The following is a 15,849-nucleotide window of genomic DNA, read 5'->3' as shown; positions in this document are numbered from 1 at the left end:
ACTTTACTAAATTACTGTGCCCTTCTTGTTCACAGCTGTCTTCACTCCCCACGCAGGTGCCCACTCTAGGGAAGTTACTCAATGAATATACGGCCACTAATAAATGACGAACATATCTCTTACTCGTTATTAAGCTGGGTTTCCCTCTCTGCTATGTTGTGTGAAGGAGATGTCTTCTCCCTAGACTGTAAGCTCCTCAAGAGAAGGGACTGTGTCTACTTGTTCACTACTATGTCCCCAGGACCTGCCCCAGTATGTGGCATACAAGCAGTCTTCAGTGGTGACATTTTTTTTACGAGTAGCTGGACCCCACATAGCCACATGACCAATCCCACGGACCCGAGCTCTCATACCATCTGGAAAGGGTGGGGAGAGGGGTCACCATGTAGGCCTATCTATGGTTATCGCTTGAGTGATTTCTGAAACATTTGGCAGGACTAGGGTGTTAATACCAGAAAGAGAGTGTGTGTAGGTCAGTCATCCCTGGGCAACCAGGGGTGGGGGGTGCGGTTTAAGAGAGAATGAAGCACAGTGATGCTCCCCGGGATAGCAACAGTGAGTCATAAAGCAGACAAGGGAGGAGAAATAACAAAAACGCACCTCGACACATGCAGGGAGATGAAACGTGTGTCAAAATACCGTGTATGCTGAAATCAACTTGAAATTCACATCCCAAGAAAATGAGTCAATGCTATGACTGCTTGATTTTTAAAAGACCAAAATTTTGGAGGTGGACTTTAGAATTCTGTTTCAGAGCGTGAGATTTAGATACAACCCCAGTTCCCCCAATAGATGGTTGCTACTGTTGTCAATGCATTTTAAAAGCCTGAAGGAACAAATGAATCTCTCAAAAATAAAAACAAGCCAATAAGTCATGGGCTTTTAGAGAAGCCGAAAGCTCTTTTAGGATCTCCAAACAAAATTAACAGTAGAAATCAAAACACAGGACAGAAAACATAACCCAAAGTCTATGAGACAGATGAAAATAACTCCACGAACCACGTTAGGACATTTTAGACAAGCACTAATGCATAATGTCATTTTCTAACTATAATCACAAATACCATGTGGTCTCACATGGATATGCTAGAAGATATTTGCTCAAAACACAACCAAGGGTCTGTGCATCCTCACAGATTACTTCCAACAACCTTCAGAGACCTCTTCTTACAAGGGATCAACAACTGAACGCACGGCAGACTGATTACAATTTAAAAGCCTGGAAAACCAGCCTGCACCCAGAACGGCTCATCTACTCATCAAGCACCCGTGACCTCTCACAGCCGCAGTGGTTCAGGACCACACTGTGGATGTTTCTTAGAGATCAAAGTTCATAGGCACCCACCCCGGGCTCTACACGCAGCTCTCCTGCCCGTGAACGTCCCTAACTCCCAAGGCGGCCGTGAGTGCCGCCCCCACAGCTGTGCTCTCTCCTACCCTTCACCACCACCTAGACCACAGCAGCGCCATTCGTGGATTTCACTTTTCCACCCTCCTTCCTGCCTCAGTCCACACAACCCGTTCTGAAACGGCTCGATGAAAGTCACGAGTCCCCTCACTGTCACCACATTCATATTGCCTTGCAGAAGTCTGTCCTGTCTTGGATCTGCTACCACCTCTTTCACCTCTCCAGCCTGCTTCTCTAGACCATCTTTCCTTAGCTGTCCGCTTCAACGTTGGTGCTGGTTCTATCCTACAGATGCTGAAGTGTATAGGCCGGGGTGTAGGAAAATAACATCAAACTTGATAATGTGAGGCGTAGGTTTGAACCCACATCTTACCACTTATTAGCTGTGTGACTTTGGTCAAGACACTAACCTCTCAGAATCTCCATTACCTCTTCAGGCAAATGGGGTAACAACAAAGGAATCGCCAAAAGTAGAGGGGGATTAAATAAGGTAGCTACCGGAAACAATTTAACACATTGTCTGGTATATTCTAGTTACTTAATAAATACCCCCATGGTTTAAACTGTACTTTTTCTCTTCTGTGGCTACATGAGTACATTCTCCCTATTTGGAGAGTTCTAAGACTTTCCGGAGTCACCAGCTGATACAGGACTTGCCCAGTCTCTGGGCAAGAGATGTGCACCCCGAGCGTACCCCTGATGTGTACCCCGAGCATCTGACACAAACTTCCAACCAGTGTATCTCTATTTCGATGTCTAAGCACCTAAAAACCTTAGCACGCCTCCGCCGGAACTCATTCTCTCTCCCTCCCCCGAGCCAAAGCTAAGCAATGCTCTCTCCCCCAATCACCCACTCTAAAATACTGGTCTAAAATACTAGTGTCTACCGTTCACCCTGCCATACTCTGTTATTCCAGGGCGATTTCCCTGCATCTCGCAACAGGGCGCCTGCACAGCCTCTGGGAGGCCTCCCTGCCCCATGCTTGTCCGTCCTTACCACAGTATCCAGATGCCTCCAGATTACCTTTAATTCCATCAACGTCTGTGCTTATGTGGGTTTTGGGGGTTTTTTTGTCTGTCACACCAGGAACATTTTTATATTTATTTTGTTAGGTTCAATTTCTTTCCTATTAAAGGAAAATAAAATACATCACGCAGGACCGACAACAGTGTAATTAGGCTCCTTGTTGTCCCTCATTTCATGCTGGCATGTAGCTCACACCATCCCTGGTGTCCCCACACCCGATCCCCTTCATCCGTCCCAGTTCCGTTGAGCGCCTGCGCTGCTGGCTACTACAAGGCAGAAAGCCACAGGGCGCCCGCGGGAGCCCTCATCCGCACCCCGTCATCCTCATATCCAGCCATCCCGCCGCGTGCCCCTGCAGACGTCCTCTGGTCAGCTCCTCCACTCCCGCCAACCCCGGCCTTGCTCCCACCTCTCTCCCGCAGGCTCCTCATAGGTCTACGGCGATGCACTCAGCTTCCTCTCCGATCCGTTTCTCATACACATTTACAGAGGTCTTTCCAACGTGCACATTTCGTCATTGTCACAATGCCGCTTACAATGATTCTACTCACCACAATTCAATTCAAAGCTGGCAAATGCTGCCCTTACCCCTTATGGGCTGACTATCTATAATGAATGGAACATAATGCAGGAAAAGAACACAAAATGCCTTGTCCCTTGTGACACAAAGGAAGGAAGCTCATCTCTCACAGTCGGAGTTTTGGCTTCGTCTTCCTGATAAAAGGATCTCCAAGTCATGAACAGGTTGTGGCCTGAAAGCTCACCTGTGAGCTCACTGCTTACACACAGGACGTGATGCTACCGTTCTCACGTTCCGAGACCACCCCACAGAACCCTCTGGAAGACAAAAATGTCGCTTTTGTAACAAAAATGAGCCCAGACGGCACCAGAAATCAAATGGACATTTTTATGTGAGCATCTGTAAGCTCCTGAATGCCGGTGCCCGAAGGCACTGATAAAACAGGCACTGACCTCGTGGACATTCTACAGGGTTCTGCTCCTCACAAGACATTTCAGACTGGTCTTTTCCTATGTGCTTGTTCCCTTCATGCTGTACATTTGCCTCTGGCTTGTCGTGGAGGTATCTACACTTAGGTTTCTGAGCTTTTATGAGTATTATGGAAGGAGGTACCCACAAATGGGGAGGAAAGCAGAGAAAAGGCAGAATTTGTGAAAAGCCTGCATGAGAGCTGGAAGGAACAGAGAAAAGGGGAAGGGGTTTAAGAAGAATGAAATTCCTTTTAGGGTCTTTCTTTTGTGAAATGGCGGGACAGGGCCCACCTCCTTGGCACAGGTGCCAAGTTCTCCTCCAGAGAAAGCCAAGTTAACAGTCTAATCAGAGGCACTTCCTTTTGTAGAGTGTCTGGATACAGCTTGAGGGAAGACAATAAAAGTCACTTGGCGATTTCCGTTGGTGTCATCACCAAGCAGGACAGAACTGCCTTTGTCCCAAAACCCCTCTGACTTTCGTCTCCACAAAATGCAGAGCAAAGTGGTCTTTCCTAAGCCCCAGGGACGCCCTGCCGGCTGGCAGTGTGACAGCAGGACAATGGGGCAGGCAGGCGGTCCAGGAAGAGTGAAAAAACAATTCAAGGGACGGAGGGGTGGGCACCCCTGCGCCCCGCTCTGCTGCTGCAAAACAAACGTTGTGCTCCATCTTCCATCCTCAGACCTCCCATGCTTGTGAGCTCCGCCTCGCACACTTTGCAGGCACACATGCAAATGGGATTCCATTCCTGGTGGGGGGGGGGGGGTCAGGCCTTAGAGACAGGTCACATGACTGCCTCTGGCCTAAGTGACTTTGAAAGAAGCTACAGAATCAGACGTATCCGTTCCTGACGTCTTCTTACACGTGGCACCTGAAAGGCTACTGTCGTCCCGGGAGACTAAGAGGGCAGTTCTCTGGGGCTGCCACCCTTCCTCCTGCTTGAACCCGGGCACGAAATGTGAGCTGCAAGACAGCACCATGACCTGCTTCAGAAATGGACGGCCTTCACCCAGCTGCTGCGAGGGCCGGCGCCCCTGAGGCTGCCGCAGTGGAGAAACTGCTCTGCCCAAGGCTGTGCTCCCCTCGCAGGGTGGCTGGCATCCAGTGGCTGATCGCGTGGGAGAAGGAGGGCGAGGCCATCCCACTACAACCTGGTACAGATCTGAAGGGCCATTCCAGCTCATGTGACTCCAGCTGTCACCGGTCCTGCATGGCAGGTCAGCTTCTCCCTCCTACCTCCATGCAGTCCTCTGCGTCCCTCCCCTCCCTTCCACAGGTGTGAACCCCAGGGGCACTCCCAGGGAGACATCCTGCAAGTCATGGGCATCTCAGAGTCTGCTTCCTGCAGACGGTTCTCACAGCTACTTAGTTTTTAATAAGCTGGAGATCCCAACCCACTGCAAAGCTTCCAAGCTTTACCCGTACAGATTTTACTTCTTGTCAGCTTTATTTTCAAGGGTGAAGGCAAGTAACATTATTGGATTATTATTTTGTGTTAAGGGTTTTGCTAAATTCTTTATGTATTATTCTAATCTTAGCTCATGTGTTTCTATTCCCACTTTAGAGACAGAGGAAAAGACGAGGGAAGAGGCAAACAAGAAAAGGAAATAACATCAGGAAATAATTATTCCACATTAAGATGCATTTGAACACAGTGTCACAGTGGCAGTGACAGTTACATTCCCAGTTAATTCCTCAACGAATCATAAACATACTCTTCACCTTGGCTACAAACGCCAAGGCACTTTCTTTCCTAAGTGGCTACAAGAATAACTAAAGGTCAAAAAAAACTTTGAACTAATGATTGCATCTACCTACCAGTACTTCACAAAACAACTTAGTGCAATAGAAAAGATTTGGGTTTTAGCCAACTGCCAGCCAAGAAGAGCGTCTTGGAAGAGACAGTTTAAACAGTCATGTCAGAAGCGTCCCAGCACTGGGGAAAGGCAGACGATGTCAGACAGAGACGGAAGCGAGGGGCTTAGCCCACTACTTCTAAACCATGTGGTCCTTGGACCCTTCATTTGCGAGGCCAGGATGACATAACCTGCCTGGCCTACCTCAGAGGTGCCATGAGGACCAAACACGTAGATGAGAACCGGATTTGAAAGCCTCTACGTGGAAGTAAATACGGGATGTGATTTTCCATCACCATTGCTGGCTGGAAATTTGGAGGCTGGATCTGAATCTCTCATGGGTCAAAATAAGGTTTGCATTTACAACAGTAAGTCAAACACCCTTTCTCTGTTGTTTTATTACAGCTTCTTGGAAACCATTATTAACCAGTGGAACTTAATCCTGCCTCAGCCACGCAGAGGAAGAGAAAGCTGATCCAGGTGCTATAAATGATAAAACAACAACAAAGAAAAATCTTTGGCAAATGAGACTAAGGAAAGTAACAGAGTAAAGAGCTAAGAGGGATTTTCCTAAAATTCTAAGGCAGAAACAGGAAAGGAAGGAGATGCAGCTTTTAACAATCACTCTGTACAATACTGCGTTATTTGTCCGAGGGATAATAGCATCGGGAGGGAAAATTACAGCGTAACGCCTCCATGTGACAAAGTGCAATAACGTTTCAGGAAACAATAATTGCTTTCCCTACAATCCAACTGTAAAATTTTCACTCCGCAGTAAAATACCACTCACAAACAAACATCACATCTACGGTAGTACCAAGTATTTGGTTAAAATACGTACATATACATTTCCTTTACCAAAGACACAGGATTACTATTAGAATTATATTTTTTAAGAGAATTTTTGAAACACAGGAATAAGTTTCCTGACTTTTTGTTTGTTTGTTTTAGTGTTTTGCTATAAGGAAAGAGGGGGGGGAAATGTGTCATATCCTTGCATGTCATTTTTTTTCTAATTTCTCTCTCCAAGTTCTAAACACACAGTGACAAAACAGCACAGAACTGAAGCCGTCCACCTGGGCCAAACCATGTCCGCCTTCACCACCTGCACCAGAGGGACTTGCAGGCCGCCCCAATCAGAGGAGAGCCAGCTCTTTCTCACAGCCTCTTCCGACGTTCCCTCCCATCTAACATTCAGTCCTGCCACTTCTTCTCCACACAATGAAGCATCCATATTTCTATTTTTTTTCCTCCATAGGCTTTTCTCTTTCCAATTTGAATTTCTTTTTTAATGAAAGTTTATTGGGGTGACAATGGTTAATAAAGTTACATATGTTTCAGGTGCACAATGCTGGAATACATCATCCATATATCACACGGCGTGTTCACCACCCAGAAGCAGTTCTCCTTCCATCACCATAAAAATGGGCAGAGGACCTGAAGAAACATTTCTCCAAAGAGGACAGACAAATGGCCAACAGACATAATGAAAAAATGCTCAACGTCACTAATCATCCGAGAAATGCAAATAAAAATCCAATTTGAATTGTGACTTTCATTCCCGATGTTGATGTCTCAAGACATCTGCTAGAATATCACCGACAAATTGCAGAACTCCCATCGGAAGAGAACCAAACTCTAAGTTCCCACTAGTTATCACTCCTCCTTCTGCTCTGATGACTAAGCCAATCTGCAAGTTGGAGCAAACACTAGTTTGGACTGGTTTGGGCCATGGAAAACCACTCAAATACCATCTCCCTAGAAAACGGGGAGCCAGTGAACAAACAGTTCAATGGGGAAACGGAACAAAGGCCAAAATTCTTTCACAGTGTAGCTCCTGCACACTGTTCCAGTCTCTTCCTTTACAAACCACATTCCGCTGTCACACTGAACCTCTTTTCTGTGCTGAGCAAAGGCTGCAAATGTTTTGCCCTCTATTGGAATTCGGCTTCCTGCTCTCCTTCCCCACCACATGTTCTTCAGAACTGCCCAGGCATCCTCGTCACGGAAGGCGGACTCCAGCGCCGTCCCACTGTGCCCACTGACATCTCTCTACCAGGTAGTTCTCATCGTCTCCAGGTTCAGGGCTCCTTTACACTTCCAACACCTTGTGCAATGTGACAACTAGCGGGTACTCAATAAACATGGCTGACTCTAAAGTGTGTGCAGCTGACTCAGATATGCACTGTCTGTGTGCCAGGTGGGAGGCACTGGAAATGTGATGGTGAAGGTAACACCTCACACTGGCTTCATGGAATTCCTAAGCCATGAGAAAGAATGTTTCCTGTATCTTTTAGTTCCTGCAAAACTGAGTTCTGTATTTTGCATCCTCGGTGATTTTTAAACATATATACAAAACTGCCACACTTATAGTTCTATTATTCTTGTGTGGGGGGAAAAAATTAAGTCCATGGCCTATTGTTTAAACTGTAAGTTTTGAAACAATTTGGGAGTTATAAGAAACTTACAATAGTATAAAAATTGATATATCCTTAAGTTAGCTTCATCAAATGTTACGATCTTAAATAAATAAGTACACTTACCCAAACCAGGAAGTTAATGTTGATACAGTACTATTAACCATTCCACAGATGGCACGCAAATTCCACCAATTGTCCAACTAATGCCCTTCTCCTGGTTAAGAATCCAACCCAGGATTCTACATGACATTCAGCCGTTACATTTCCTCCGTCTCCTCCAGTGTGACGGTTTCCCAAATACGGTGCCTGTATCTTTCTTCACCTTGACGCTTCTAAGAACACTGCCCTGTTATTTTGCAGAATGGCTTGTTCAGGTTTGTCTGATGTTTCCTCATGAGTAAATGCAGGGTATGCAATTTTGGCAAAAATGACGTGCCCTACTCGGTATACCTTATCAGGAGGCACATGATGACAAAGTGTCTCATTGCTGGTGAGGTTAACCTTGATCTCTAGGGTAAGGTGGTTTCTCCACCACTGAGTTACTGTTTTTCCTCTGCAGTTAACAAGTATCTTGTGGATAGATATTCTGAGACTATGAAGTATACTGTTTTGCATCAGACTTTATAGCATCCATTAATGATTCTTGCCTACAACCTTAGCAAATTTAACACTCATGTTTTTTCACTGGGTTATCCAGACCCAGCTGGATTCTTGTAATTGTAGCCAAAACCTGTAACGGGTCTTTTTTGAAGTGGGCATAATATCTTGACTTTAGTCTTGATTTCTTAAACATAAAGCATAAAATTAACACCACTACTACCACAGACACCCTGAGATGACCTACTCATCACAGCAAACAAAGAGTTTGAATTAAACTCTTCTGTCTTTACTGCATTTATTGGTGACGGATAAGAAAATCATGGTAAAATCGTGTATTTCTTTTATTTCACGGCAGGAATCTAACCTTCTGTGAAGGCTACTTTTGTGTGCCAAGTTGACTGGGTCACAGGGTGACCAGATCAGACATTATTTCTGGGTGTGTCTGTGAGGGTGTTTCTAGAAGAGCTTAGAATTTGAATCAGTGGACTGAGTAAAGCAGACGGCGCTCCCCAACGTGGGTGGACATCGTCCAGTCCATTGAGGGCCTGACTAGAACAAAACGATAAAGGAATTTGATCTCTCTGCCTCTTTGAGCTCAGACATCAGTCTCCTGTCTTGAAGCATCAGCCCTCCAGTTCTCAGAACTACGTCACTGGCTTTCTTGGCTCTCCAGCTGGCTTCGTGGGACTTCTGCCTCCTCCTACATATTATATATAATATACGATATGTGATATGTGACATATGTTATATATTATATTGTTATATTATTTATATATTATATTTTATATTACATTACATTATATCAATCCTATTCGTTCTGGTTCTGTGGAGAAGCCTCACTAATACATCTTCCTAGTAATTTCGCACAATAATTCTTATTTTTAATCAAGGCCTTAGGCCTTAGTGATGTTTGCAACAGCTCATGAGTTATTAATTCTGGTGTATACTGCATTAGAATTGATTAGTAAAATCTTACTTAAAATAAGGCTGACTACAAACTATAGCGAGTCTCTAACTCACAAGTGATTTACATTTTGGCAATTTCAGGAAGCTGGTTCTTTAGAATCAATGACTGGATTCTCAAGTGACCACATAATAGCCTACCTAATCAATTAAGCAGCTGCAATGAGAATTTCACCTGCAACCCAAACGAGGGGAGGAAAAGGACTTATAGTAAAGGAGGTATCCTATGGGGGACATGGGGAGATACTGACAAACGTGGACGGACAACGGGCAGAAACCAACTCCTTCCAATCACTACGTTTCTTGTCCTGGTCTCCTAGACAACCCCAGCCCCACAAAGGGCCACCACACCCCAACTATTCCATGACTTGGTGATCCATCCACACTGCTGAGACCCAGGTACAGGCTGTATAACTATGAACACACTGTGTTCTCGCCCAGCATTCCCCTTTCCCTAGGGGAACACCGTCGCCTGAGGTTCATCTCCTTCCTTCAACCCCACTCCCACCCCAACCCCCAGGGCAGACACAGTAGCTGCCTGACCCACGGGAGCTGAGGGGATGAACACCCACATCTTCTGGGATCTGGTCAGAGTCCCGTTCAGCCATCCTTTAGACTAGCACAGTGTTCGGACTGGAAGGACCTGGAGGGAACAATCACATCATCACACACATGACATTTGGAAACCTGGCATTCATGTGGCTTCTGCTTTCCAAGGAATCCATCTAACCCTGTTATTTCCACTTTATAAATTCTCTATGAAGCCTTTGTGCTTCCCCTCAATGACCATTTGTAAATTAAAAGATATTTAGGAAAAAAATGCTGCTAGTTTATCTGTGAGATTTTAATGACAAGGCAAAACTCATGAAACTATAATGGGCAAATCAGGGAACCAGGATAAAAATGGACATTACCAACTCGGCACGTATCAATTATAAATGAACTTGCATACCCTTCCTCAGGGTTTTGAGAAGACACCAAATTCCCCTGGGGCTCATGCCCTCTGTCCTTCACCACTTCCGATTTCATAAACTGATGGAGTGACTTCCCATGCCGTTCTTCTCACTGTAAACTTCAGCTCAGTATTGGTCCCAGATGTTGTCCACAAGAATGGAAATCTGGATTCTTTGGTAGCAAATTGCTACACTGTTTAGAAGAAACTTTTTAAAACTACCCTCCCCGCCAAAACACCGCATTTTTTTTTCATAGAGCTTAAAAAACTCACTGCGCTAGACTAGAGTTAAAAATCTTTGTAAATATTTATACTTTGCCCCTCTCCAATGAAACCTGCCAAACAAATTAGGTAAGTTTTCCAAAATATCCTCACAGACAGACAACAGGTCTGGTGTTAGGGCCAAAACCAGCCACTTATTTCACAATGTGATAATTAGGAACAATCCCTCTATTGCAGCGCTTTGGTCTGAGACAATTTTGCATTTGTTTTCATTTTTCTGAGTGTCACTGGAGGCGACGCAGTCTGCTCACGAAGTAAACCTGACGATGTGAACGCTGCTGGGATCATACACAAAGCAAGTCCCTTTAAAATTCCAGTCAACACAGAGAAAAATAACAAGTGTCCAAAGATAGTACGATTAGAGAGAGAAAAAAGTCTCAAACAACACAGAGAATTTTATCGTTTGGAAGATAAGCTCAGACTCCCCAAAATCACCTCCACATACAAAAATGAAATGGAAGGGGGGACGCATTCTTCCACAGGTATGTGGGAATCGAAAGCTAATCCATTTAACAGAAAGAATCGGGAGCCCCAATTGCTGAGCGTCACTAGACATTACACCTACATGAAATGTACTCATGAAGATATGACGGTCTCTTCTTTTATTAATAACTATAATTGTTTTAAAAACCAGTGTTTTGTTTTATAGCCTCTGGCAACAGCCGAATGTTAGGTACGCCTTATAAAGCATTCACAAATTCCTAAGTTTCACTAATAGCAATGAATACAGATAAATGTAGTGAATTCTTCAAGTTTAAAAGTAATGGATATACATGAATAATTTAGCTCTTTCAAAATATAAATGAATGGATGAAAGAACTGACCTCAGGCTATTAAGACTCCAAAATAAGACACTTTAAAATTCTGAATTTATCAACTTCTTGTAAAATTCAAATACAAAAATATAAGTAAACAAGTAAGTAAATATCAGTAAATGTCCCTGCCATCTCTTCTAACTCTAGTTCTTAGAGCTGAGTGAGATATTAGTAAAAAATAAGATACTTCTTGAAAGTTTTTTCAATCATCGAGGTTTAAAGTCTTTTTGTGTACTAAATATTTGTGCATTGTTAACCTATTCAATGAATCCAGGGTAGCAGATCTGCCTACTGGAGAATGCAGTTAAAAATAAAATCTGCCTTTTTCTGTGAGTTCTTCCAAAAATCATGGGTGGCCAGGGAGGTTATTTTTTTGTTTACCTAGGAGATAAATGTAATTCTACTATGCCAGGAAATTCCAACTTATAACTGGAACTACAAAGTTAAAAATACTGAAAATTATAGAAAACGAACAAACTTCCCTAAAGTGTGTTTGAAGCTGTGTGACAAACAAACAAAGGTAGGTCTTAGTACTTCTCCACCACCTCCTGCCCCAGGCCTGACCAACACAGTAAGCAAACAGGACATATTAACCAAGATCTCATCAAAACAGATGAGTTAAAATGTACCCACTATTCCCTCCATCGAGCTAATATTTTTCTTTCTTTGCCATAAGATCAAACCTTTCTTAGTTCCTGATACATATGTAGAAATCATAGATCATTCCGCCAATTTCCCAAGGACTAGTGGGGTCCTGTTAGAAGTAACGTATGTCGGGCTACATAATATGCATGAATCTTGAACCCTCAAGGTGAAAAAGCTCAGCTTCAAACAATTCTCTGGCTGTGGCCGGTCTTTCAGTTAAAAACAAAAACAAATAAACAAACAAAACCAAAAGACCATCTCAGTTTGAATGCCTGTTGCTTTTCACTTAATCTGCAGCTTGCACCTGCTGTAAAAATCAAATTTGTGAATTTACATCTGTTTTTTGGAAAATGAGCCAATGTGATTTTGAAGTCTTTCTTGAAGACTGGCTTAAATGAGCAAACCTTCAGTACCTCAAACCCTAGGGCCTTGTAAGATCGTATGGCACAGAAAATAGGCAGAAACTGACTTGGATGTCCATGCCAAAGAGTCACTTGTATCCCACAGGTAAAATTTTTAAAAGAAATTTAATGAATGAACAAAAGCTTGGCAGTAGAGTCAGAACATAAGAGAAGGATTGGTGGCTGCCAGTCACAGTGGCCCAATGGCCTGGCTTTAAATGAACATTATCTCCAGAGATTAGGTGCTAAAGATTTTAATGTCTACAAAACAGTGTAGTTTTAATCAGTTAGAATGGGCTCATATAATCAAAAAGAATATCACTCTCTCTACAATCCCACTCTCGTCTCCATTCTACACCCCACTACTCAGTACAATACTGTCGTTAAAAAGTTTCACTGTCAGGAAAATGCCGGGAGAGCCCTTGGATTTACCGGCCCACATCGGATCCTATAGCTGGACAGTATGCCCCGATCTCATTTGTATCTTTTATCCCCTATGTCCCTTAGCCTTCCTCCTACTGAGGCAACTGCATTGTTTCAGGGGAAAACAAAGAGGAGACAGCGCTCAGTCTTCTACATCCCAGCCAATGGTTGTCAAAGCCAAGGCTTCCATTTGCCAAGGCTTTAATTAGCAAGGGCCTGGCTGTGTTGGGGGAAGTGTTTTCTAGCGGTCCTTTAAATATCAAGAATTAGAACCTGGTGGACTCAGTGGTTTTGCTATAAGCCACAGAGCAGAAAAAAGGCAGCATGGTTTCCCACCAGGGACAGGGAGAAGTCTCTTCCAGTTTGAAGTGGAGAGAAGAGAAGGAGCGGAAGAAAGAGGCAAGCCAGAGGGCTATATGCATATATAAGGCCTGCTTGGTGTTCTACTGGGGCCAAGACCCAGGAATGAGGAGAGAAGTCACATAGATCCCCTGATGGAGTTTGCAAATTGCAAAGCAAAGAGGTGTGTGCGCACGGCTGCGTGAACGTCTGGTGGGGGGGCTGCCTCCATTGCAATGCGGAGCCGAGATGGCAGCGCCGTCTGAACTAGCCAACCTCCACCGCAACCCTCAAGACAATCTCTTCCTCTTGAGAGGGCAAAAGAGGCAGGTGAAAATACAGAATCACACCCCTGCCAGGTCTGCAGAGCCTGTGGACTCCGCAGCCCAGAGCCTGGGCTCATGGACTGAAAACTGCACGTTGAAGGGTCGCCACCAGCGGCGAGAGCTGAGGGGAAGGCCAGGTGAGGACGGGAGCTGGCCCACTACCACATCCTGCCTGTGCTGGGAGATGGACATCAAACACCGGTGCCCAGAGACCTTGGACCTGTTCTCCTCTAAACGGCTTTGGTCCAGAAATGAGCCTTTCAGATCTAAGCATAGAGAAGAGTCACTAAACTGCTAGAACGAGTGTCATGAGCTTTAGAGCACAGATTTCACCAAATCTGTGTAGTGTGTTCAGAAAATTACTTGTTAGTCCTTGACCATGTTCAGTATCGGTGAGGTGAGTCCTAGAGATATGAAGTGTTATAGATAGAAGACTAGGTCCCTGTTCCCAGAGGCCTAACCTAGGTGAAGGAAAAGGGCAGATACAAATGAAAAACAAGTCAAAAATCAATCCTGTTTATCCCAGCTCAGAAAAGGAAAGAAGTAGTACATGCACTTCGTACACAGTTCTCACACATCAGCGGAATACAAACTTCCTAAGCTATTTGCATTACCCGGCAACATCTAACATCTTCCATCAGGCAAGGCCGACTAATGCACTGGAGTCTCCGTGTCAGCTTAAGTACTTGGTGTCATCCTCAAAGCATCCCCTCGCGCCATAAATTCACCCAAATCGACAGCTTCCTGAAAACCTAGGTGTTTTCATTTACTTACCCCACAGGGAGTTCTGGTCTAATTATTTCCTTAGGCGGTTTCCAAACCTGTGCTGTCAAATGTGACTATACACAAAACAGACCAAAGCTCTTTCTTACAGGAGTCCTGCCTCCCCCGCTGAAATAAGCCAGGTGACCCCGACAACCACAGAGGGCGGGGCATACCTGGGCGGCAGCGCAGAAACCCCCGCATCTTGTGCACCGCTCTCTGCAGTGTGGGGGAGAAGCGTCTCTAGGACTTCCGCATAAGTGGGTTCAAACCCCCTTTCTGCTAGTTCTTAACCATGTGCCCTCAAGCACCTTGCTGTGCCTCAGTGTCCCCAAACTGTAAAGCTGGGGTAGTAACAGCACCTGCCTCGTACCGTGGAGGAATTGCGGACAGAATGAGCTCCGTGGAGAGGACGGAAGCTGCAGAGCACAGTGATTAGCACACCTGGGGGGTCACGGTAGCCAGTTGTCATCCCTGTCGCCTCCCAGACCACCGCCACTATAGTCACCTGGCAAGTGGTGCACTTCAAGAAACTGCCCTGATGAAATGCTTGTTTCCTCCATTTCTAATTCCTGTGACTTATTGGCTGTAACTTCCTACTAATCACTAGAAGCCAAAGGTCTGCAAATTGCCCCCAGATTCAAGTATAAATTCTCTCGAATAGGAGCCTTTTCTAAGGAGCCTTAAGGACAGGATGTCCCGAGTTGCTCCACGACACCGAAGGAAGCCTGCAGACCGAGGTGCGCTGAAGGGGCGAGAGGGAGGTGGTGCCAGGGAAGGCAGAGCATGTTGTCAAAGGCCGGTTTTCCACCTCAAGATTCAGTGTTTGTGCCCTTTCAAGTTGTAAGGAGCATCCGAGAGAAAAGGCCTCGTGACAGGCAAAGGCCACCTCTCACTCAGACACATCGTCTGCCACTCGTGGGGCAGTATCTCAGTAAGACTGTGTGGAATGAGACAGCATCATGCCTCCGAATCCGAGAACAGAGGCTGAGGTCATTGTGCTGACTATTGTGAAAATCAGTGAAGGCCTTCCCCCCCACTCCCAATCCGCCCCTACACTTTGGTCTTGGGTTCCAACCCCTAGAAATGCTAATGAGAGAGAGAGACAGAGAGACGGGCATTGTGTGCCCCATCCCCTGAATGAGACATGCTTGGGCAGCCTTATTTCAGCGACTGGAAAATCCACAAAGAAAATCCGCAACTTACAAATTCATCATATGTCCCCGAGGAACTAATGAAAATAATTCGAAAAGACAGACATATCCTTTAATCTACATTCTAGCTCTTTCTGTGTCATTAGAAAAATAAAACTGTTATGAAATGTTGCCCACTGCTCGCCAGGAGACGGAGCGATACCAGAACAGAAAAGCGTCTCTCCACCTTGATTGTGTCAGTCACAGGCTGGTCAAATAGCTCTCTTTCCTAAACTGCCGTGTTCATGCCTTTCAGAGGCAAGAAAATGTTTATTGTGTTCATGTTGCTTCATCTTGACTTGTTTTTCAAGACAGATTACTTATGTGTGCGTCTTTGAAAAGATGCGACCAAGGATACAGTGCTTTTGATTTTCTAATAAAATAACTTCATAAAAACACTCAATTTGCCTTAAAATCTTAATGAGCATATAAGTCAAGTATTTGATGAG

The 15,849-nt window shown here is 44.8% G+C and overlaps 1 protein-coding gene across 4 annotated transcripts in view; it reads right to left on the bottom strand.

Moving 5' to 3' along the window:
• The window catches only part of DOCK4 (dedicator of cytokinesis 4), a 368,315-nt gene that overhangs the window by 209,719 nt on the left and 142,747 nt on the right, over positions 1-15,849 (bottom strand). The window lies entirely within an intron of this gene.

This window comes from Rhinolophus ferrumequinum, chromosome 20 (genome assembly GCF_004115265.2).
Source record: "Rhinolophus ferrumequinum isolate MPI-CBG mRhiFer1 chromosome 20, mRhiFer1_v1.p, whole genome shotgun sequence".
Taxonomy (NCBI): domain Eukaryota; kingdom Metazoa; phylum Chordata; class Mammalia; order Chiroptera; family Rhinolophidae; genus Rhinolophus; species Rhinolophus ferrumequinum.
This window is presented reverse-complemented; position numbering and strand designations above follow the sequence as displayed.